The sequence below is a fragment of the Oncorhynchus nerka genome, linkage group LG12 (genome assembly GCF_034236695.1).
Source record: "Oncorhynchus nerka isolate Pitt River linkage group LG12, Oner_Uvic_2.0, whole genome shotgun sequence".
Lineage (NCBI taxonomy): Eukaryota > Metazoa > Chordata > Actinopteri > Salmoniformes > Salmonidae > Oncorhynchus > Oncorhynchus nerka.
In genome coordinates, this window is record NC_088407.1 from 29174113 (window position 1) to 29196685 (window position 22573).

At 42.0% G+C, this 22573-nt stretch overlaps 1 long non-coding RNA gene across 1 annotated transcript in view; it reads left to right on the forward strand.

Annotated features, from left to right (window-relative positions):
- Positions 1-18180: 18180 nt before the first annotated feature.
- LOC135574315 (uncharacterized) overlaps positions 18181-22573 on the forward strand; it is a 127239-nt gene continuing 122846 nt past the window's right edge. The window contains exon 1 of the long non-coding RNA XR_010465326.1: positions 18181-18287. This is a non-coding gene — a long non-coding RNA (uncharacterized LOC135574315). The remainder of the gene's footprint in view (positions 18288-22573) is intronic.

Below are 22573 nucleotides of genomic sequence, written 5' to 3' on the forward strand. Positions count from 1 at the left end.
CTCAATCCTCCCCCGCTCCTCCTGCCCACTCAGCAAACGGCTAGTCTTCTGATCTCCAGTGCTAAAAGAGTGCTGTGACTAACACACACACACACAAACACACACACACACACATGCATGCAGGCACACACGCACACAGCTAAGATCTGTCCATTCCTTAGGTGTGGGAGAAATGTGCTACTTGGAACAGGCTAATTTGTTATTGAGAGAGATGAGTGTGGCCGGGAGCCAAGACAACAGGATAGTGAGGCAACCAAGCTACACCCTGTTGTCGAGGCATCAGGAGAGGGAACGAGATCATCTTGTTTTTGCGCACATAGATACTCATACTGACAGTACACGCACACACATATGGAGAAAACCGCATGTACGCATTCAATTATGTACACAAAAGCACAAAGAGTCTAGCAGCTCACCGTCACAATTAGTCCTTCACACACTTTAACATGTCACATGGCTAACAACTCACACACATTACGAAATCATTGAACCTTGGACAACATAACATGTTGTCCATTACATTGTAGATACCAGTTAATCTTTACACTTGTCTTTCCAACTACTCCCAAAGTTCTCAACTGAAAAGTGCCACAGTCTCTGTACTGATGAGATGTTTGTCTTAAACTTTTTCAATCCAAGTGTGAGGTGATGCAACTCGTCAAACCCTCCCTGTAACAGCTAAGAGCAGCAGCTCTCCTCTCCTCACCACCCCTCAACATCACCGTATCTGAAAACCCATTATCCAACTCTCTTGTCTCGTCCCCTTTCAGTTACATGAGGACAATTACAAATGAGAGCCTTGAGTGCTCGGTTACAGCTGTTACAGATATGTAGTCCCATTGTTTTATGAGGAGACAAGACAGAGGGGGATGGTTATCACAGGTGAGGTGAGGCAGTCATGGCAGTCACATTCCAGTACCTTCCCAGGCATGAAAGTGGGTCACAGGAGTAATGATGGCATTCTTGGAACAACAGCACCGACTAGTGGTGGTGGCGAGGTACTACATGTGAAGAACCTCTGGATTATGGGTTAGACGTGTAACGTATATTAGTGAATTGCTTCAGGTAGAAGTTTGGCAGTCGGCCTTGGATCAATTGATATGCTCCCTGAAGTATAACTCAAACCATCAGGGACCACACAAAAACTGACCTCAGAAAAAATTGGACTCAAACTTTTAAGTGAATAACAATTCCTCCCTTCCTCCCAATCTTCAACCGCCCAACCCATTTATGCACACGCACACACCCATAAACTGTAGCGTAGTCTCTAACACTGACAAGAAAATTGTGTGAATTCACCTGCTCTGAATTTGCATGACCCAAAAATGCCTTCTCTATCCAAGTGCCCCATAAATCAAACACAGAGTCTATCCCCAGCCACTTCGGTTCCTTTGTCTGGCAAAGGTGATAAATTGATCCCCAGCTAGCTAATAAGCAGTGGCATGGGGCACTGACTTCCCAGGATTTATGCCGCGACAAGTGGATTTATATAGGAAATGCGAGAGATTTTTCAGAACAAATCTGTTTACTTTTTTCAGCGGCCTCCCAGAGCTCATGAGATTTGAAAGGGATAGACTTTGGTTTTGATGGCTCCGAGAGTAATACATCAGGACAGATGGATAGAGGAGGAAATTCTATCAGGAAGGAAAGGAAAAGGACAACTTAGTTATGATAGTTTTGACTCTTTCTGATTGGATCATGTTTCCAATATCAATCAATCTCAATTCATTGGATTGCAATCACATACTTAGGCAGAGTTATAGTTCTATAACACTGCAAAGGATTTGTCTCCTTGATTTCTTCTTTGTTTCTTTCTTCTTTGATTCCTTCATGATCACTGATCTAAAAATAGCAGATGGGTGTCAATGGTCGTGAAGGAAAGGAGACAGGGGAGAAGCCTTTTAGAGGGAACAGAAAAGGTCTTTTAAAGAATATGATCAATGATATCATCTTCTGCAGAGCTGACAGGAAGAGAGAGAGAGAGAGAGAAAGAGATGGAAGACAGAGTGAGGACTGAACGGGGCGATGAATTTCCTAAGAGAGTGTCCTCCCCTCCTTTATCTAATTCCTCTGCTTTGGCTTTAATGTGTTTTTTTCTCTCTCCTTTCTCCCTCCCCCCTTCCTCTCTCTTTCTTCCGTGTGTGCTGATAGAAGGTTTATCGCGCGTGCCGATGTGACATTTGAATGATTGAGATCACGTTGGCTGAGTAGATTATGACGCCCTTTGGGAGGAGCGTGGTCTTAAGCACCGATGGAGAACTTTGCAGATGGAAGCTTTGATGGAAGGAAGAGAAGGAGGGAAGGTGTAAACGTGATGGGTTGAGTATCAAAGCCCCTCAGCACTTCCATTTCCCCACCACCCCTTCAGCCTTTCATCTGGTTGGTAACACACACCTAAGGGGTGGGCTACCCGTCGGCGCTAGCTTACCGCTACACTCTGGAAAAGGGAGGGAGGGAGGGAGGGAGAAAGAGTGACATGGAGAGAGACACACATGGAGAGATGGAGAGAGATAGGTGCTAGGCCAGAGCAATATAAGGAATGGGTTGTGGGAAGCAAGCTGTCAACCGAGTGGCAAGTTGCCTTCTTAAACATCAATTGCAGTCAAATCAAAGAGCTAGCTTTTTGTACTGTACTGCTATGGCCTTACCTTGGAGAGGTAAGGCCATAGCAGGCCTTGAGCAGGCAGCACATTCTACAGTTCACACAAATGCTTTATGTTTAGGGATGCAGGTTGTGAAGTATTTACTGGGGGACATTTGAATTCCAAGGAATTAAGCCTAGCCATAACATCTGTGTACACCTGCATTGAAGTGTGTGTGTGCATGCGTGTGTGTGTGTGAAACCATGTGTACAAAACACAATCCCTTAATTTAGAGGGTTATGAAGGCATTGTCCTCACAGTACTGCAGCACTATTATTTGGGAAGCAGGTAGCTAGTGTTGGCTATTCAGCAGCCTGATGGTCTGGGGGTAGAAGCTAGTGGTGGCTATTCAGCAGCCTGATGGTCTGGGGGTAGAAGCTAGTGGTGGCTATTCAGCAGCCTGATGGTCTGGGGGTAGAAGCTATTGTCCAGACTGTTAGTTTTAGCATCAACAGCTACCCCTATTGACGTCCATCAATCTGACATGTGATCCACAGAATCTCACTATATTGAACTGTTGATGATGCAGTCTTGTGCCACAGAGCCAGTTGTAGGGGCCGAGAACCGGGGGAAAGAAACCAGCTCCTTCCTTTCCTTTGGTAGCTTTTATAGGCTTGTTTTCGGGAGAGCCGACTACAGTGCTGACAAGCAAGCCTGAGTTTCTGACAGAATGGTGTCAGCTCAAACTGTGATGTTTTCCGCTCACACAAGTGAATACCGTTCGTTGCACCTGCTGCTTGCAACACAGCTCAGCACAGTTCAGACAGGCTGCTTGCAACTCTGTAATTAGATGGGATTGGTAGTGTTGGGGATATGACATGTAATGTTTTCCCAATGTTATTTGGTAGTGTAAGCATGAATGGAAGCTAAGCCAGTGTTGTGTGTTTGCAGTAGTACTTGTGATCACTGATGATTAGCTTATTATGATAATTGAATGTTTGTTTTATTTGATTATCATTGAAGATACAGTGAAAGGTATATTTAACTCTATACTCCTTTGTGTTATTATAATCAGATTGTCATCAATTAATAATCTTGAGCATCTTTATGTTTGATTGATGTGTATTTGAAATGTAGGGCTACTTGAATTGTGATGTTACTTTCCTGTCATTGACAGAGATTTCATTCTCTGTCTGGCATGACGGCCCAGAACGTTAAAATGCCTTTACGGCTAACAACCTTTTTATGCACTCTCCCCTCGCCTGCCCGGTCCATCAGAACCAACCATCCTGATTTCATATTCATCCTCCCATCTCATGTTTGTCCAAGCCTGACAGCACCATAACTTTTACACCTAGTCAGCGGCGGACGGCCTAGTAAATTACCACATTTACAACCAATGATAAATTGTACAGATAAGTGTAAATGAGTTGTGATGCTCAACTACTGAATGACCCTGTCAACATGCATCACAGTTGCTAGCTGTGCCACTAGAGATCCTGGTTTTAGTCCAGGCTCTGTCGCAGCTTGCCGTGACCAGGAGACCCATGGGGCGGCGCACAATTGGCCCAGTGTCGTCCGGGTTAGGGGAGAGTTTGGGCGGCAGGGATGTCCTTGTCCCATCACGCTCTAGAGACTCCTGTGGCGGCCCGGGCGCAATGCACGCTGACACGGTCGCCAGGTGTACAGTGTTTCCTCTGACACATTGGCGTGGCTGGCTTCCGGGATAAGCGGGGATTGTATCAAGAAGAAGTGCGGCTTGGTTGGGTCGGGTTTCAGAGGACGCACGGCTCTCGACCTTCACCTCTCCCGGGTCCGTACGGGAGTTGCAGCGATGAGACAAGACTAACTACCAATTGGATACCACAAAGTAAAAAAAATCAATAAAAAAGGTTTTATGATACCTGAAAATACTGCAGAGTAATTCAAAGCCATTTGCAAACTGACCTCTTTGTCCATCTGACGGTAAGTGTTCTTGTTTCAAACACACATCTTTAAACGGACAGTTTACTCAGAATACAAGCAAAAATGGTTTTCAACCTACCTTGGCTGCAGTTGATTTAAGAAGGCAGTTTTGGCATATTTTGTTTCTTTTCAACACTTAAAAGCCAAATTTTTGATAATGTTAGCGTTCTCAGTAACAATTCAAATTAAACTGTTCTTGTGCCTGTGTAATAAAACTGTAATTACATTTGGAACAACATTTTATTGGCATTTTGTTACATAATACGTTGGTAATTGCATTTTAATTGCATTGCAATGAGCTGAGAGGTTTTGTAACTACTGTCCACAAGAGGAATAGTGACTTCCTTATTCCACTTATGTAATAACTCCATTATTATGCAATTATTAAGCAATTTCCAAAGTTCTATGTAACAACAATGTTGCTATTGTAATAATCACTAAGTTACTACACATGTAGAAGAACTTGATGTCAATGTATTACCTTATACATTATACATACTCATTATAAAAATATGTTTGTTAGTCATTTTGAAGTGGCAAAAGTGGTCTACTCTAATGTTGAGGTGATCCCATGTCCTTCATGCATTTCATTGTAGGCTATAGGCTATATTAAGATTCATATCTAAGAGCCCTCCAAACCATGTGCTTATGATCATATATTTAGACTTATTCAACTAGTTGTTGTAGTTTTTGGTTCTTCATCAAATATTTGGCAGCCATCAAATAAAGATGTATTTTTAGAAAAAAATAGGAAGGGAAGCGCTGCTAAGGAACACAGTTGTAGATGTTGGTAGACAGAAGGTGCTCTTTGGTAAAAGGGGTAAATTGGTCATCAAAAAAAAGGAGGACCAAGGAACTCGTTATATAATTCATTAAAAGGACTTTATCTACATGTCATGTTCAATGGAAACAAAGTTTAAAAACTCTGACTCGTTTCGGCTGCATGGCCTTCGTCAGGGAGTAGATTAATTTATGTTTTCAAATAACTTGTATGTATTCAAATACCTGGTTTTCTGAGAGGTATTCAAAACACTGAGACCTGAGACCTGTATTTGAATATCAAAGAAAATGGTTGCCTTTTAATTGAAACTCTAAATAATCTATATCCAACTACCTCGAGTATTTGAAAAGTTGGTGTTTTCAAATAAATTACAAAATACTCAAATGTTGTGCCCAGGTCTGGTATAAGTGTTCAATACATTTCTGTCCCCTGCCAGTGGTTTTTTACAAGCGGTAGAAAACCTTTTTTTCCCTTTTGTGTTTTCAACCCCGCTCGTTTGACCTGCCTTTTAGGGGTACTAGCACATGAGCACTTGAGCAACGTTCCCTCTCCACTCCCAGTGGATTTAATGAGCTGATCCTGGTGCTTGAGCGTTACTTACAGTTATGGGAAGGTCATAAATGTGGGATTTATGTTTCAGGTGTGGTTGGGAATGCTGATGCTTCCGTCGGTAAGAGAGGAGTAGACATAATCTCGGTGTGGCCTGCCGCATACCTAGTGTCTGCGTGTGTGTGTCTGTATGTGTGTGTGTGTGTGTGTCTTAGGGAGAAGGGTGTGTGGCATGCCATTGATGTCTGCTGTCAAGCTGTTTGTATTTTAAGATGAATGTACATGGATTTCTGTCTATATACAGATAGAGGTAACTGCCAAGATAGAGGAAACACTAACAAAGTGTCTTAATAGGGCGTTGGGCCACCATGAGCCGCCAGAACAGAATCAGTGTGCCTTGTCATAGATTCTACATATGTCTGGGACTATATTGGAGGGATGCAACTCCATTCTTCCCTGAGAATTCCATAATTTGTTGTTTTGTTGATGGTGGTGGAAAACGCTGCCTCAGGAGCTGCTCTAGAATCTCCAATAAGTGTTGAATTGGGTTGAGATCTCGTGACTTAGACACACAACAAACACCTTAAACCACCGTATGCTCCTTTATTGAAGACCCCTCTTTCAAAGTCATTGAGATCTCTTCTTCTAGTCATGGTATCCAAAATAATGGGCAACTGGGCATTTCTACACACGACCCTAAGCATGATGGGATGTTAATTGATGAATTAACTCAGGAACCACACTTGTGTCAAATCACCTGCTTTCATTATACTTTATATCCCTCATTTACTCAGATGTTTTCTTTATTTTGGCAGGTTCCTGTATATATTCTGTACATTTTGCATCAGGGGTATATATAGAGACAGTAGGCCTAGCAATGTTCCTACTTAGCCACTGTTATCAGTAAATTAAAATATTACACAGACAGGTTAAGAGGTAAGAGGTTATCCAACTTTGTTCACCTGGGGTGTATTCACGAGGAACCAAATGGACCAAAAATTCTAATTTTGTAGGCAAAACGTTTTGCATTGCAAAGTGCTTTGCTACAGTTTGTTACATTGTGCACTAATAAATACACCCCTGCTGCTCTGTATTGATCCTGATGTTTTTGCGAAACCCCACCGTTTTCAGCAGCTCCAAAACATACTTCCTTATTCAGTCACATGACTTGTAACTCTAGTGCAGTGGTTCTCAATCCTGGTCCTTGGGACCCAAAGGGGTTGCACAGTTTTGTTTTTGCCCTAGCACTACACACCTGATTCAAATCATCAAAGCCTGATGAGGAGTTGTTGATTTGAATCAGGTGTGTAGTGCTAGGACAAAAGCAAAACTGTGCAACCCCTTTGGGTCCCCAGGACCGAGATTGAGAACCACTGCTCTAGTGTATGGGATACAAACTCTGTGTGACTCTGAGGCTGACCTAATATAGACACCATACTGTCATACTATGGACACCATACTGGGGCGGCAGGGTAGCCTAGTGGTTAGAGCGTTGGACTAGTAACCAAAAGGTTGCAAGTTTGAATCCCCGAGCTGACAAGGTACAAATCTGTCGTTCTGCCCCTGAACAGGCAGTTAACCCACTGTTCCTAGGCCATCATTGAAAATAAGAATTTGTTCTTAACTGACTTGCCTAGTAAAATAAAGGTAAAATTAAAAAATACTGTCCCAATATGGACACCGTACTGTCATATTATGGACACCATACTGTCATACTATGGATACTGCACTGTCCTAATATGAACACCCGACTGTGATTATATGGACACTTGAGTTGGTGATGGTTTATGTTCACAAGGAAAAAACTGAAATGTTCAGTACTGCGCCTATCTGCTATCACCTTGCTACAGTATCAGCTAACATGATGCTGCAACACATTACAAACATTCTCTGAACATATATAGTATGTATAAGCTGGAAGTAAAAGCTTAAGTGTTGTTGTCCATTAGTTTACTCCAATTAGAGGAGGGGTGGTAGGGTTAGGGGGAAATAACAAAGGAAAATATGTTTGAAAGATATTTTAAATATATATATTATATTTACAAAAAAATATGAGGTTTTGGAAATGATGCAGACAATTACATTGATGGAAGCTACAATCTATCTGCAATATTATAGCTGATCTACCGACTTTACATTTATTGAAATAATAGTACATTCTCTGAACACCTACCTACTAACTCATAGTTCTTATCTCGACTATTTGGGTACTGACATTATGGGCATTTTAATTCCAGTAGACAGGAGTCCATTAGCATAGCTTCTTGGGTGGCTGGAGCTGTGTTTCTCTAAATCATTAAGCTAATTATACAAGCTAATTAATCAGCAAGCTCCAATGCCGGGTGTAAGAAGCAGAACGCCACCGCTCTTTGTTGGCTTGCATAATGAAAGAAATCATTTTTAGAACTCTTGAGAGGGAAAAATGAAGGGTGGGACAAACTTTGATCTGTCGAAGAGTAAACAGATGATTTTGCATATTTAAGTGATGAGGTGGAAGAATAAACCACGGTTGTGGCTCGGTTATGGGGAGAATACGAAAGGACACAGTACGAGCTGAGACTTTGAATTATCCCCGGCCTTTTGAGTTTGGAGAGGGTTGGATGTATGTGTGTGTGAACTTGTGTTTTGTACGTGTGAGAGCTTGTGCGATTCTGTGTGTGTGAATGTGTGTCGTTGGTGAGAAGGAGCTCTCTCTCTCTCTCTGATCCTTCGAGGCTCGTCTGTGTTCCTTTACGTCCCCATTATCTCCCAGCTGTCGACCGATATGCAGCTGAAGACAAATCAATTAAGGCTGCTCACAGACAGAGAGAGGGAGGGTGAGAGAGGGAAAGAGAAAAAGAGAGAGGATGAGACTGAGAATGGAGAGACTGTGTGTGTGTGTGTGTGTGTGTGTGCGTGTGAGTGAGAGAGAGGGGGAGAGATAAATAAAGATATAGGTAGAGGTGGATGGGTGGGGGCATTGTTTGTTTACAAACAATGTCTGAAAACAATGTAAATGTCAGTGATTGTATAATGAGGAAACTGGCACTTCATAAATATGTGTAGGTGTATTTTGGGTGGACACCTTTATGAACTGAAAACCACTGAGCCCGACCACTGGCTTCTCTGAACTTCCAGAGGGGCTTTGTTTGTAACACTATTGTTTCCTTTCTTGGTATTCTGTATAATCAGTGAAGCAATGAACTCCAGTGTTCAGTGATACTTGGTCAATATTATTTGGTTGCGTCTCAAATCTCACCTTGTTCCCTACAAAGTGCACTACCTTTGACCAGGGCCCATAGGGGATATGGTCCCATTTGTGTCACATTGACATCCTCCCCATGCAGAAGTCACAGATGATATGCATGATCGTATTGACACATGTATTGCCATCACATGGTTGGCTCTAAATGGGTAATAAAAACATTAACAGTCGTTTGGTGGTATCACCTAATTCCATCCTCTCATCTTCTTTTCCAGGGAAATTCCAGAGGAGTTCTGATTCTTTCATTCCTTCCGGTCCGAGGCGGCATTGCTATCAACTGTTCCAAACAGGTAAGAGCAATGCAGATCGGTGATACATTTCTTCATCCCGTTCAAACTTTAAGCACTTTTGTTGAAATGTCAACCCTCCGCCGATGCCATGTCAACACCAGTCACTAAATGAAATGGGGAAATAAAGGAGCTATAGGTTGTCTTATAGATTATTGTCACATCACTGAGATGAATCAACCAATTGACTTCAAAAACAGCTGCCTTTTAAACAGCTGTACTGTATACGGTATATCATACAAACCAGTTTAGCTAAACACCACAGATAAAGCATGCTAGCAGCACCCCCCCAGGGGAAGCAGGTCTATTGCTGTTCCTCCCCATAGAATCTCCATAGAGTCTCAATAGAGTCTCCATAGACGCACTGGTGATGGAAGGGAGGCCTATCTCCACATGTCCACCGGGGGAGAGAGGAAGTGGAGTTGGACAGGTTTTTATTTGTGTAGAGCTTACAGTGGTGTGTGCAGAGAGCTAGTTGACACACACTCACACACACACACAGGCTGTCTCTCCCTGTCATCACTGGAGGGTCCCAAGCCATTCCCTTCCCTAGAGGTATCTCCTCGACAGCGAGCTGGAAACTCTACCCTTCAGACAGACAACAACTCCAACAGCCAACACTGCACACCTACACTGGCTTTTCAACTGTACTGTTACTCTATGTAAACATACCATTATGTAAGGGATATTCAGTAAGGGGCTATGCGTTTTATGTGAAATAATGCACGACATGGTAGCCGTGTCACTAACCTTTCACAGAGATTCATTCTTTTTCAGAGAACGCATGGCGTCTGATAGAAATGTAGGCAACTACTGTAGAAATATGTTCAACTAGCAAGTTTACAAGATAGCTACAGTAGTTGCCTTGGTAACCAAACAGACTTGCTAGCTTAGCAAACCAAACCATCAGTCCTAGCTTGCCATTATGAAATTGAATTCAACATTGCCAATAATGTTCAGATTTTGCTTTCAAAGCATCTCAAACATGTAAGAACATGGGTACCAACATATTTAAAAAAAAAAAAAAATGTATTGACATAATTTCATTAAAAACATTATTTTAGAGATATAGTCCCGTGGATGGATCTAGAGTAGGAGGATCTAGAGTTGCTACCCAAGCCGACTGGTTGTTCATTCTATCGGTTAGGTTGCTAGAGACGCAACCCAGTCGTGAAGTTTAGTTCTATGTACTGTATATCTATGGACACGACCCAGTCATTCGTTCTAAGTGTTCCGATGCCATGCTGGCTGGAAATGTCCTTATCCCTTGCTTACTAGCTAGCCAACTACGGTTAACACAGTCACACCAAACAGTGCAGCCAAAATAACAGCAAAGTAGCTGCATACATCCATAATACTGAGCTAGTGATGTGAGATTTCCTGGCATAGGACACTTTTCAGAGGAGGACACTTTTCAGAGGTGCTAGCCAATACACAGCTAACACAATCATTTCAAACTTAAACAGAAAATACAGCATACTAGATGCATTTTGTTTCGTTTGACCTGTTTTCTATTGAAATCCCTTTGTATATATCCATACAAATTATGGTGATTCATGATTTCGATTGGCTGAGAAAATATTTCTGTCTCGTCCTGACAAGTTAATCCTCAATGGGACAGTGAAGATCACATTTCAATACTGAAACTACGTTGCAAAGGTCAGAGAGACAGATAGCAAGGTTTATACAAATATCTGCTGCTGAAAACCAAATGCTAGCTTAAAAGAAAGGGGAGATAATGTCTCGATGCTTTTTTACAGTGGAGATACATTTTTGAAATTGCCTGGTTGGGCTGATGAGACAGTGGATTGTGCAGAGAGATGGAACAGTGAATAGGCATTTGAACTCCATAGCCGGTGGTAACTTGTGGAATAGACACCAGTTGGAATGCAGCTTTAACCAATCAGCATCCAGGATTAGAACCACCCATTGTATAAACGGAAAATAATGCATGCTCTAGACGGCCCTTCAAGCCAATCAGAGGCAAGAATTCAGATCAACATTATTATCCCACCATGAGGAAATTAGTTTTGTCATGTGCTTAAAAACACAGAAACGACCCAAAATAATTAATTCAAAGTGCTATAGCTACACATTCAAAATGAAAGTGCAATATGCCGTATACTTGAGGGACCAACAGACAATCTATTATACAGCCTAATGGCTGTTGGAATAAAAGAGTCCCCATATCTATCTGTTTTAATTTTATTTTGAAGAAGTCTCTTTCCCCTTGTCTGGCTGCTGCTGTGACTGAATTTTGAGTGATGTGTACTGTCCTGTAAAATGCTTTCAAGTTTTAGAGATGAGATTGGTTTTGTGTACAGGTTGGATGCTGATTCTTGATCTATACCAATTATCCTTCCTGCCGTCTTAATCAAGCGCTGAAGCTTGACTTGGTCTTGCACTCACATGTTTCTGAACATGCATATCAGACCAAAGTACAGCACACTTTGCAGGAGAGATATATAGAACATTTGTAAGATATGCAGTTAGCAAAAATTTTTTTTTTGCGTACAGTATCGGTGAAAGTACACAACCTTGAGGGGCTCCCGTATTCACCGTTCTAGATGTAGAGATGGCGGTGTTAAACTTCACTTGTTGAGCACAGTTCATGAGCAAACTATTAATCCACTAGATCAGTAGAGAGTTGACACCCACATTCACCAGCTTACCCACCAGTAGGTGGGGTTGGAATGTGTTAAACGCGCTACCAAAGTCAATTAATAATATTTTCACTAGGCTATTTGCCTTTTTTAAATGTTCGTAGATATTGTTCAGCATGACCAGTGTCACGTCATCAACACCCATGGAGGCACAGTAGGCAAATTGGTTTGAGTATTTCATATTTTTCCTTTACTGCCACTTGATTTAAACACTCTTTTTTTTCTGGTTGAGGAGCTCTTTTAATTCCCAGGTTACCCACGGTTTATTATTGGGGAAGATATGGAGTTTCTTTTTGGGAATAACGAGATCCTCACATAAACGGATGTACTCAGAGACGGTATCTGCTGCCTCTTCCAGGTCATGGGTGCTGTCTGTCAGGGCAGCCCAGTCAGTGGACTCAAAACAGTCCTTGAGGGCTTCAGTAGCTTCAGGAGTCCGTCTTTTAATCTCCACCTTTTTAACCTTCTCTCGCTGCAGACGCGTTTTGTATACTGGGATGAGCTTGAACCATGTTATGATCCGAACCCCCAAGATTGGGCAGTACTTTGGAAAATGTTACCATAACAAAGGTCCAGACAGGTTTAATTTCGGGTAGGACATGCTGATATGATGGTAAATGTTCAGATAGATTGCACATGTTGAAGTCTCTTCCGTAATTAGCTTTACTGCTTCAGATGACTCTGTCTCAGCCTGGGATACAAGGTCATGAATCAAGACAGCAGCTGTTTGGGTGTCAGTGGAGGGGGCAATAAATGTAAACAATAAATAGTTGGACCTGATTAATTTCCCGTGGCAAGTAGGTTAAGAGCAAGAAGTTTAATGTATTTTGTACAGATCTGGTGCTTAGTTGTAATATTGGCAGGTTTGCAATATTTCTCGTTGATGAAAGCACAAAATCCACCACCTTTTCTCTTTCCAGAGTTGATGTTTCGGTCCATTCTAACAATTGTGTAGCCATGCAGCTCCACAACAGAGTCGGGATCCTGTTCCGTAAGCCAGGTCTCAGATAGACAGATCAAGCAGGATTGTCGGTACTCTGAGAGATATTGGGTACAAGTCCATAGCTCATCAGTCTTATTCCTTATGCTTTGTACATTGCCGTGCGCAATAGATGGAAGAGGTGTTCTGTTTTTTAATCCGATTCCGAATTCCTCCTCTACTGCCCCGTTTCCTTAGATGCCTTTACTTGAGAACATGTTGATTGTATTAGTTGTGGTATTCCATTGCAGTGTAGACTTGAGGCAAAGGGTCGGAGATTAAACAGGACATCTCTTGCATATGATATCCACGGTTGTGGCTCACTGTATCCATTGAGGTTTAGATCGACAGCTTGTTTGGTGCGTTTCACAAAAAGAAAAGACACAAAGTTACAGCCAATGTACTGCTATTTGCCTCATTATTATTTATCTGATTTAATACCTCTAAAAAGTTGGTTGGTTGAGGTAGTTCGCAACTTTAAAACACTTTAAACAAAAGAAAACACGGAAGAGATGAGCACAAATGACCATGTCGCTGCAAGAACAGACACCAGTAGCATACCTATGGCGGAGGGTCATAAAGCAAATGCCATGTTATAAGTAAGCACATACTGTACTGTAAGCTTTCTCATGCATTTTCCCCACATGGTTAACAACTTCATTAACACTTCTTTGAGCAGTATATTATCTATTACCATAGCCCATGTTTATGAATACACTCATACTTTGTATTCACTTTAGGTCATCGGAGAGCAAACAACAAGTACTTCTGTGTAAATAGGCCATTCAAAACACACCATGATCCAAATTCCAACATCCCATGTACAATATGCTTTCATCAAAACACAATCCTATCCATGGTCATTTGCCAAAAGTATACAATATATTGTATTTGATGACATGTATTTTTAACATCATATCTTATTAGCGTGTTGTTAATAATGTCCACATTTATGGAATTGTTTAGAGGTTACATGGATAGGCTATCCTTGTTTTGGGAGTTTATTTTCTCTTCAGAGGCACGTACTCAAAAGAAATACCGCTCTTTAACAAAATAAAGGTAGCTTGTGTTGGCGTGTATTTGCACATACAGTGACTGAAGGTGTGTTGGAAAACCTCCAGAGGGGGATAATTATTCAATAATTATATTTTATTGAGGTAGTAGTGTTAAAGGAAAAACAACAACATACTGGAGGTACTGTCGAGATGAGAAAAGGAGCGTTGTTGACTAATTTATGGTAATGTAGGCAATGACTTACTTAAAGACATGCTCAGGAACTTTGGCACACACTCGGTTTGCGAATTACAGCCGGCACTCTGTTCAGAGGTGCTAAGTACACTCGCCCATCGGCAGCCAAACGCTATTGGTGTGTCTGAGCCCTTATAATGTAGCATTTGAAGTAACTAATTTTCTAACAGCCTGGTAACTTCTTTTTCCAAGAAGTTGAATGTTGTCTTTCTAATAAAATGACTCAAGTCAACATGAACACATGACCACGACGGGGATGTCTAAGATCAATAGGCAGTACTATGCTCCCCAAAGAGGATTGTGGGTACAGTTGTAATTGGTGCACCTGTTTGTCTCCCGGTCCCCGTTCCCCAGTCAGGGGAGAATGCCATATGCCAGTGCAAAGGTTCTCTCCGTGTCTATAGAATCTCCAATGAACTCATAAAATGCTGCTGGGATGTTTTCGAAGCGTACTCTTTCGCATGAAATTTATAGCCGGATCTTTTAGATTTTTTTCCATAACACCTTGCTTTTTCACTCAGGGGAGATAGCAGGTTGCCTAGCAGTTATGAGCATTTGGCCAGCAACAAAAAGGCTGCTGGTTCGAATCCCTGAGCAGGCATGTCACGCCCTGACCTTAGAGATCCTTTTGTGTCTCTATTTTGGTTTGGTCAGGGCGTGAGTTGGGGTGGGCATTCTATGTTGTGGGTTTTCTGTTTTCTGTTTTGTGTGTTTGGCTGGGTGTGGTTCTCAGTCAGAGGCAGCTGTCTATCGTTGTCTCTGATTGAGAACCATACTTAGGTAGCCTTTTCCCACCTGTGTGGTGTGGGTAGTTCATTTCTGTTTCATGTGTTTTGCACCTGACGGAGCTGTTTCGGTTGTGCTTTTGTTGCTTGTTGTATAGTGTTCAGCTTTACCATTAAAATGACGAACATGCACCACGCTGCGCTTTGGTCCTCACCTTCTTCCACCAACAGCCGTTACAAGGCAAGGGGGGAAATATCTGCCGGTGTGCCCTTGAGCAAGGCATTTAACCCCCAACAACAACTGCTCCACGGAACCAATAATGTCGATTAAGGGAACCCCCGCACCTCTCTGATTCAGAGGTGTTGGGTTAAATGCGGAAGACACATTTCAGTTGAATGCATTCCGTTGTGCAACTGACTAGGTATCCTATTTTCTAGCTGACTCTTGCTGCACTTGTATTTCTTAACGATTCTTATGCTGTTCTCTTGCAGTCTATAATAGATTCTGCTTCACCTGGTGTTAAGTAGATGGACTAAGAGCTATGGGGCGTTAGACACATTACAGCACATTTCACTCCACAGATGGGTGTTTCAGTGTCTTCAGTGTGATGTGGTTTAAAAGCTACTCTCTCTCGGCACAGGTTGCTAGGTGATCCAAACGAAAGGTGACATTTACAAATGCTGCTGCCGTAAAGTAAAGACATGGGTTAGGAAAACACAAAGGGGCCATGGACTTCATTGCTAAGTAGTTGACAGTGGCAAAACTACGGTGTCATGTACTGGTACTGTAGAGTAGGCCTCTTATGCATGAGTGGCTGAGTACTTTTAAAGACAGCCATTAACACGTTTACAATATAATTACCTGCCAGAACATTCCATTTGAGCTTTTAAGACTTCTAACTTTGTGACATAGCTGTCTGGTTCCTCAGAGTATTTTGGTATCACTTAAGTTGAAGTGGCACAAATCCACACATTTTATGACTACCAACTTCTGCTAGTGAACTATAGTTTGAGTTCATGTTAGCAGACAGCTGAGAGTCACAGCAAAATGCATCTTTACAAAACAAAGGTTATGATAACTGACTTATGGTTTTGTAACAGGGTTAACATTTTTAGTAGACATTTTGAATCGTTCACACCTTGTCAGTTGTCATAAGAAAATGACAGAATGTTGTGCTGGTGTTAAAGGCATTATGTCAGGTATCTGTTTAACCATATTTTCAATGCATAAAGCCCAAATGTATTCTCCTCAGTGGGACTGTGTGTGTGTGCTTGGACATATATGTGTGTGTGTGTGTGTGTGTGTGTGTGTGTGTGTGTGTGTGTGTGTGTGTGTGGTTGTGTATGTATGTGTGAGAGAATGTGAGCGACTGTGTGAGTGTGTGTGTGTGTGTGTGTGTGTGTATGTGGGTGCGTGTGTGTGTGGTTGTGTATGTGTGTGTGAGAGAATGTGAGCGACTGTGTGAGTGTGTGTGTGCTTGCACATATCTTTGCACACGTGTGTGAATGTTTGGAGGGAGCTTGCCATCCAGCCCGAATGAGATAATTTCTTACGCAGCTCGAGGGGACTCTTACCCCAGCGGTCATGTGACCGACACGACAGTGAGCACCATCACTCTTTGCCCCCGCCCCCGGCGATAGGGAGCCCTGCCGGCACAGGCCTCCTGCCCAAACTGGCAGATTCTGCTTCCCTCTGCTCCCCTGTCTCCCTGAGACACACCCTACTCTAACACTGATGCTGTGATATTACACACCCATTACCTGCTTAGAAAAGTGAAGATATATGAAAATATGCATATATTACAGTCTGAAACATGTCAGATTTGATCTTGGATTTAAACACATGAAGGAAAGCATTGTGATGCCAAGCAAGATTTCAAATCAAAGTCTATCGGTGATAAAGCGAAATACTTGTGTTTCTAGCTCCAACAGCGCAGTAATACTACCTAGCAATAAAAATATAATTAAAATGATTGGGCTTTGGATGTGTTAATAAAATCCTGAAACTATACTCCAATCGCTTTCTTTTAAGAGAGGTTTGGAAATACACTTACTATAGCAGCCTGTTGAGATAGAGACATCAGGTCAGGTGAAATTATTTACAGTAGACCAGGTGTATGTATTTATAGTAGATCAGGTTATTTAATTTCAGTAGACCAGGTGTATGTATTTACAGTAGACCAGGTGTATTTATTTACAGTAGACCAGGTGTATGTATTTACAGTAGATCAGGTTATTTAATTTCAGTAGACCAGGTGTATTTATTTACAGTAGACCAGGTGTATTTATTTACAGTTGACCAGGTGTATTTATTTACAGTAGACCAGGTGTATGTGAAATAACCCTTCATATGCAAACTGTTGCACAATTCACACCTGAATGCCCAATACTTTACAAGTTAATGAAAACAAAGACACACATTAGTGCTTAAATGTTAAAATAAACAATGAAAACCCCCCTTTAACCTGAGAAACCAAATACAAGAGGCAACCGGTGGCTAAAGCAACAACCTTAATCAGTGAGCCCTCACTTAGGAGCCAGTTCAAAGTGGTGGTAAGGAGAAAATGTTTTGAAACTAATGAAAGACAAATATGAACCGAAACATTTCTTAAAGACTGATCTAATAGCTAGACTCTGGTGTTTGTTCTTTGACATGATACAATCCACCATTTCGTGAAGGGACTAGCGATAGCATAGCTTAATTAGGTTAGCAAGACTAATCAACTATGTTTTTAGCAAACAACGTTGGTGAGGGGAGAAATGGAGGGAAATGTCCGACGTGATAGCTCACAGGCACACCGTCACAATCCAAAACATTTCAAATTTGGATCTGTTTTAATTAAATCGCATGAGAGTCATAATCAAATGCAGTGAATAGCTCAATCATGCTTTATCAATATTTTATTAATATCCATGTGAATTCAACATCTTAGACCTATCCATTGCTCTGTAATGTTAAGTAGGTTTTTCTGTCCTCCCTGGTCAATTCAACTATAGTTTGTTTAGAGTGGAGTTGCACAATTTTAGTCCTGGAGGGCTGCAGTGTTTACTGGTTTTCACTTTAGTTGTTTAATCAGTGAATGATCAGATTATGCACTGCACAGTTTATTACATGCTCTATCTCTCCCTTTCTCTCTCCATCTCCTCTCCTAGGTGGGGGCATTGGGGGTATTGGTCAGACAGGTGTTGTTGGTGAGACGAAGCTTGGGCATCAGGCAGAATGTTGGCATCTGCATGAGTGGAACAGAGGAGCCTCAGTTCTGGGTGAGTTCAGGGCCCACATTCACTATATCTCTGGCACAATCAAATCTTCTGCCCTTCTGCAGTGCATCATGAAAGAGCAACTTCCTCAGTGGGAAAGCACCATACACAAAATCATTTGGGACAGTATGAGAAGAAATCAACGCCGACAAATGTTTCGAAAGGAATCTCAACAGTATTTATAGCCCTATAAGTAGGAAATGACTTAAACTCTGCTTTGTTAAAAAATATAACAATTTTGGAAAACCGCTCACCAAGCTCTGAACACGACCAAATTATTCCTCGATACAATACATATACGTATTATATCAGACAGTGATTTAACACATTTTCCACGGAAGTCCTTTGGGTAAAAACTTGTATTTTGAAAGGTACCATTTCAGCGTATACAGCACTGTGGTGTAATGCTCGTCAGTAAGAATTTCACGGTAAGGTCTACTACACCTGTTGTATTTGGTGCATGTGACAAGTAACATTTTATTTGATTTTGCCTTACCCATACTTGATACAGTATGCCCATCTGAAAGCTTAGATGGGCATAGCTGATGTGATCAAGACCTTCAAACAAGTTAACATGTTAACAAGCTGCAGGGCCAGACGGATTACCAGGATGTGTACTCAAAGCATGCCCGTACATGTTTCAAACAGTCCACCATAGTCCCTGTGCCAAAGAAAGCAAAGGTAACCTGTACCGTAGAACTCAGGTCGGTAGCCATGAAGTGCTTTGAACGGCTGGTCATGGCTCACATCAACACCATCATGCCGGAAACGCTAGACCCACTCCAATTCGCATACCGCCCCAACAGATCCACAGATGGCGCAATCTCAATCGCACTCCACACTGCCCTTTCCCACCTGGACAAATGGAACACCTATGAGAGAATGTTGTTCATTGACTACAGCTCAGCTCAGCTCAACACCATAGTGTCTACAAAGCTCGTCACTAAGCTAATGACCCTGGGAGTAAACACCTCTGCAACTGGATCCTGGACCTCCTGACGGGCTGCCCCCAGGTGGTAAGGGTAGGCAAAAACACATTTGTCACACTGATCCTCAACACTGGGTCCCCTCAGGGGTGCGTGCTTAGTCCCCTCCTGTACTCCCTGTTCACCCACGACTGCGTGGCCAGCAAGACTCCAACACCATCATTAAGTTTGCTGATGACACAACAGTGATCACTGACAACGATGAGAGAGCCTATAGGGAGAAGGTCAGAGACCTCACAGTTTGATGCCAGGACAACAACCTATCCCTCAATGTGAGCAAAACAAAGGAGCTGTGATTGTGGACTATTGGAAATGAACATCGACGGGGCTGTAGTGGCGCGGGTCGAAAGTTGTCCACATCACCAACTAACTATCATAGTCCAAACATACCAAGACAGTCATGAAGAGGGAACGACAACACCTTTCCCCCCTCATGATACTAAAAAAGTTTGGCAATGGTCCCTAGATCCTCAAAAAGTTCTACAGCTGCACCATTGAGAGAATCCTAACCGGTTGCATCACCACCTGGTATGGCAACTGCTCGGCATCCGACCACAAGGCGCTACAGAGGATAGTGCGTATTGCCCAGTACATCATTGGGGCTAAGTTTCCTGCCATCCAGGACCTACAGTATATACTAAGCAGTGTCAAAGACTCAAGTCACCCAAGTTATAGACTGTTCTCTCTGCTACCACATGGCAAACAGTACCGGAGCACCAAGTCTAGGACCAAAAGGCTCCTTAATTAACAGCTTCTACCCCAAGCCATAAGACTGCTGAACAATTAATCAAATGCCACCCAGACTATTTACATTGACTCTGCTACTACTCGCTGTGTATTATCTATGCATAGTCATTTTACCCCTACCTACATGTACAAATTACCTCAACTAACCTGTACCCCCACACATTGACTCTGCACCTGTACCCCCTGTATATAGCCTCGTTATTGTCATGTCATTTGCTTGTGTTATTTTTATTAATTTTCATTACGTTAGCTTATTTAGTAAATGTTCCCTTAACTCTGTTTCTTGAACTGGGCTCCCGAGTGGCGCAGCAGTCTAAGGCACTGCATCTCACTGCTAGAGGCGTCACTACAGACTCCAGGCTGTATCACAACCGGCCGTGATTGGGAGTCCCATAGGGCGGCACAATTGGCCCAGTGTTGTCCGGGTTAGGGTTTGCCCGGGGTAGGCCATCATTGCAAATAATAATTTGTTCTTAACTGACTTGCCAAGTTAAATAAAGGTTCAATTAAACATTTAATTTTTTTGTTAAGGGCTTGTAAGTAAGCATTTCACGGTAAGGTCTACCTATACCTGTTGTGTTCGGCACATGTGACAAATAAAATTGGATTGATTTGATCCATTATATCCTCCATACCCATGTCCTGCTCCCTCATTCATACCAACGACTTACCAATCTTCCATTAACCAAATGAATGACATAGTCTATGTGCCAAACAGCAATCTATTGCCTATATACTGTACTACTTTTGAAAGTAGGGCACTAGGGAGGAATAGGGTTCCATTTGGGAAGCAGCTATAGAAACTCAGGCTGATCTGATGGCTGTCACGAATCTCGCTGAAGATGGTGCCTCTTCCTGTTCGGGCGGCGCTCGGCGGTCGTCGTCGCAGGCCTATTAGCTGCCATCGATTCCCTTTCCGTTTGTTTCTGTTTATTGGGTAATTGGGTACACCTGTTTTGAGTTAGTGTTTGTTTGTAGGCTATTTAAGGGCACTAGGCCCGCTGGGTATTTGTGCGGGCTTGTTTTTTGTTACTCTGTTGTATGGTGGTTTTTTCGTGTATGTATTCTCTGGACTATTTTGGTCCTGTTGTTTGGGCTGGTAAATTGTATGTGCCCTGTGTGTTGGCGTGACCATTTTGATGCGCCGGAGAATAAATTTGACAATCTACTGAACCCTGCTCTCTGCGCCTGATTCCACCCACCACTCCTAGTAAATCGTAACAATGGCAAAGACATGTGGTTGTCATAGAGGAAAGATCAGCAAGGGAGAGGGCTTGAAAATGTCAGCATTAGTGGAGCACAATTTCTCAATCTGACCAGCAAATTTGGCTCTCTTTTTTTGTTGTCATGTTTACAGTTCCCACCCAAATACAGTATATGCCATGGACTCTATCACCAGTGGTTTGTGATGATGTGTGTGTACATTATGTTTGGCCTATCCAGTAGTTTGAAAGTAATATTATCTTACTTTTTCTTAGAATCTCCCTAACGTCTCTTTGCAGAGCAACAGCATAATAGAAAATTAATGTAAAACAAGATATGATTCAAACTAAGTTACCCATGATTAGCATCCTTTACACATGGGGATATATACATAAAAGAAAAAGCTATTTCAGGTTTTTGAAAAATGCTAAATTCTCCAAATTACCCATCCCCTCCATCCTCATGTACCTGGTGCCCCCTCTAAAATAATGTGTGTATGATGCCCCTGGACCTCAATAGGGCCATTTTAAATCTACATCAATATTAGCATCACTAGAAGCTGTGGAAGACCACCAACCATGAACTGGCCGATCCCTGAATATTGTTTTCTGTTCAAAGTGACTGAGATTCTTGTTTGTCATGAAAAGCCCTATATAAAAGTGCTGTATAAAATACATATATTATTATTATTATTATACAGACTGATGCATTATGGGAAATATCTATCTCACTGCCACAGGCCCTTTAGGTGAAACCTGTCCTCTGAAAGAAAGTGAAAGTTTCCCCTCAGCTGGCCTGATACAGTGACAGGGCTCACAGTTACAGAACACATTCAGGTAGGTATAAATATTGCAGGCGGAGAACTTTTTGCTCCATGAATTATTACAAAGTCCAGTGGCTTTATGTAAGCTTCTGAGAGCTATCTTCCCCCTAGCTTTACTGTTCCACTCTGCACCAAACAGCGGCTGGGAACATGGAGGTTTCGTGTCTTTGGCTATGCCGGATTAAGTGATATGACATGCTATTCTATAAAATAATTTATCCGTAATTAATATTACCTGATTGAGCTAATCATGTAAATGTAATTAACTAGAAAGTCGGGGCACCACGACATAATATTTATAGAGCTGTTATCTACCAAATAAACTCTTAAAGACCTAGTAATATTTTACATCAATAGCAGTCAATATTAATCGTCACCTTAATTCAGTCTCATCTGAAAATGGTAAATTCTTGGTTATCTTCACGAACCCTGGCTAACAAGTTGAATCAGCAATACAACATTGGGTTTAATTATTTATTTACTAAATACCTAACTAACCACTCAGAATTTCACATACACATACTTAATCA